Here is a 3,657-nt window from a genome sequence, read left to right on the forward strand (position 1 = left end):
CAGCCAGTTGTCTCTGCCAAGGAGGTCTAGCATGGAGATGTTGGGTCCAAGGATGTGCTCCACTCCACCTCCAGCTCTTCTCTCTTGATAGCAGTGGATACTCTCTTCTGCCTCTAGGAGAGTTTGTTTTAAGCCCAGCAGCGTAGCAAAACTAACCACTCTGACAATAGAGTTCCATATACCTTATTTTTATGGTCCCATCCAGTAATCTGGTAGGAGTCACAAAGACTGGTTAGAAAAGCCATACCAAGTAATTCACTGTGCCATATGTCTGACATCAGCAATGATAGCCTTTCCTCCATGTCCTCTTCTGAATCCAGCTTGCATTTTTGGCAGTTCCCTGTCAGTATACTGCTACAATCATTATTGAATGATCTTCAGAAGATTTTACTTGTATGTGGTATTAATGATATTGTTTGATAATCTCCACATTCTGTTGGATCACCTTTCTTTGGAATAGGCATAAATATGGATCTCTTCTAGTCAGTTGGCCAGGTAGCTGTCTTCCAAATTTCCTGGCATAGTTGAGTAAGTGCCCATCAACTTGATGTTTCTTGCCATTGATTAATGGACATTTTACTGAGGCATGTTTTGAAAAAAACAAAATTCCTTTTGAGATTATGAGACAAAGAGAGCCCTTCAGGAAATCCCCATATCATTTTGGGGTATTTACCAAAGTATTTTTGTGTATCACAATGATATGAAAACTCATTATAATTCTTAGGAAGTTATTTTAGATGGTATGTGGTACAATATTAGTGAAAAAGTTGCTCCTTTTCCAGTTTTATTTTAGACCTCTTATTCTTTAGGATAATGAGAAAGTTGTTTGATGTTAGTTTACATTATCAGTAATGCAAGTTTATCTTTTTAACAGAAAGTGCAGGCCTTGGGCTCAGAAATATCAGCAGGCAATAATATCTGACTATAAAAACATTGCTTTCCTTTATTAAATTTATTTTTTTTTCATGTATTTGTTTATGACAAATAATCCTTTTGTTTTTTTATGTAGTGACATAATGTTTCCTTTAAAAATAAATTTCAAAAAAGGAGAAATAAATTTAAAGGCATTAAGTCAATACTAGTGTAAATATGGGAGCTCTGGTAGCATAGTGGCTAAGGCACTTGACTGCTAACCAGACAGCTGGCGGTTCAAACCCACCAGCCACTTCTCGGAAGGAAGGTTGGGCAGTCCTACTTCCGTAGTGATACTGCCTTGGAAACCCAAGGAGGGGTCGCTATGAGTCAGGGCTGACTCGACGGCACATAACAACAACAACAGTGTAAATATAGTAGTAATTAAGACAGCAATGTATGAATGATTGGAGTTTGGGAAATACAAGTATACTAGACAATCCCTGAACTCAGAGAAAGGCTGCACCACTGACTTTGTGTATGAATTCAGTAATCCACTGAATTTCTCTGTTATGGTATTCTCAGGTTTGAAATAATATCAGTGATCATTTTCCAGTCTAGACAATATTATGTCAGGAAAAATATACAAATTCAAGACCTTTTGAATAGGTACTGATGACCACAGGCCATGTTAAAATTCATAGATAGGGACTGACATAGAAAATCCTATGAAACAGAATGGTGTCTGGCATCTAGTAAAGTGTTCATAAATGCCAATGTCAGCTAGTGTTATTATACTTAATATTATTTCATTGTGCTCTTGGGTGAAAGTTCTGTAATTGAATGGCTAATGACTTTCTTCAACTCTGGTCTGACTCCGTTTTAGCATAAAGTAAAGTAGTTCAGCACACTTTCAGATTTTTTTTTTCCTGTAAGTGGAAGTAACTATTTCTAAATCTGGGGATTCAGCAGTTTGGTCAAATCAGGATCTTTTAGAACTGCCTAGGTTAGTGTTCCCCAGTATTTTCCCCCTGGGAACTACCATTAAGACACTCAAAAGAAAATGAAGCTGTCTGTATACCTTAATGCAAAGGTTTCTTGCATTTATATAAGGGTAGGGAAAGAGGCTGCATGACAATATGGGGAAGGGAGGAAAATAGGACTTTTCTTTTTCCTCTGGTCATGTCTCAAATATTTAAGTTTTTAAATAAGAGTGTATTTCTGTATTTTATAAATAAAAACCTTCAAGATTACTTACGTTTTTAGAGGATAATGTGGGGGAAATGATAGATTTGAACTGTATTTGTTCAGAATGCTTTTGGTGCCTCATGTCAACATATTCCCAGAGAGACAAATGTATGCATTGTATATTTTAATAGCATCCATGGCAGTTAATATAGTTATAAGTTTAATATCTGTGCTATGAATTCAACTGTTTTCTAAGCTCTTCAGAAGGTCACAAAGCAAAGTTAAATATATGGCATAATAATAAAAAAAAAATACTTGAGTGACCCTAAGTTAAAGACACTCTACAAAATGCTATGTGAAGGACAAAAATAAATATTATTCCTGCCTTTGAAAGATTAACAGAGATTATATCCTTTAAGATATAATTTGATTGGAAATATCATCTACAAAAAGACTAGGAAACTGGATAAAGTGAGAGAACAATGTGGATCAAAACTCAAAATCGTAAAAAGAAGGGATGAAGTGTGCTGGTCTGATAGAGCCTGATGAAACTCCTGAGACTATGGCCCCTAGCTACCCTTCAGGTCTGTAATTGAACCTACTCCTGTGGCTTCCAGCCAAACAAAAGACAGGCTTATGAGCTGAACATTTACATTAGGTAGATACATTCCTAGGAGAGATCAGTCATGGGAGAATAGAAGGGCTGTGTATGCTCAGGGAGACAGCTGGTGGGGGAGTCGACGAGAGTGCATGAGAGGGAAGGACACAGGGAAGAGGTGGCAATGGGGCGGAAGTGGAAGGAGAGCTGTTGCATTGTGGGAGATTACAGTCAATGTCATGAGACAAAGTGTATGTAAACTGCTGTATGGAAGATGAATTTGCCCTGTAAACTTTTCACCCAAATCACTATAAAATTTAAGAGAAAAAAAAAAAAAATACTAGGAGACTAAATGGCAGAGAGAAAAACAGGCAGCGTTTTCCATTTCACTTACAGCTCATTAAACTCAAAAAACCAAACTCACTCCTATCGAGTCAATTTGATTCATAGAGACTCCTCCTTGGATTTCTGAGGCAGTTATCTCTACAGAAGTAGATAGCCCAGTCTTCCTTCTGAGGAGTGGCTGGTGGGTTTGAACCGCCAGCCTTCTGGTTAGCAGTCAAATGCCTTAGGCACTATACCACCAGAGCTCCCCACAGCTCACTATATGACCAATAATGTGTTACTCGACCTCTCAGCACCCAGTTACTTGACCTCAGCATCCAATTTTGAATCCTTAAATGATACTTACATTAGCATTTGAGATATCCTCTTATACTTTGAACTATTCAGATTAAATGCTGCTATCTTAAAAAACTGGGAGTTTAAAGAAGAGGACATGGTGTTAATGGAGTTAATCTGTGCAGTTTCAGTGTGGGTTGTTGGGAATACCTCCATGTAAAGAAAATGACTCTAATCTTAAAATACTCATTTTCGGCTTTCCGGAGTTCTGGCAAGATGGCAGACTAGGCAGAAGGACTACACAGACCCTCTTCAATAAAGAAAAGGGAAACCAATTAACACAGACACAGAAGATAATCTTGGACCCCTGAGCCTTGAAGGGAAGGATACAAAAGTTG

This window comes from Orycteropus afer, unplaced genomic scaffold (genome assembly GCF_000298275.1).
Source record: "Orycteropus afer afer isolate SDZICR_OR568_19922 unplaced genomic scaffold, OryAfe1.0 scaffold00045, whole genome shotgun sequence".
NCBI lineage: Eukaryota > Metazoa > Chordata > Mammalia > Tubulidentata > Orycteropodidae > Orycteropus > Orycteropus afer.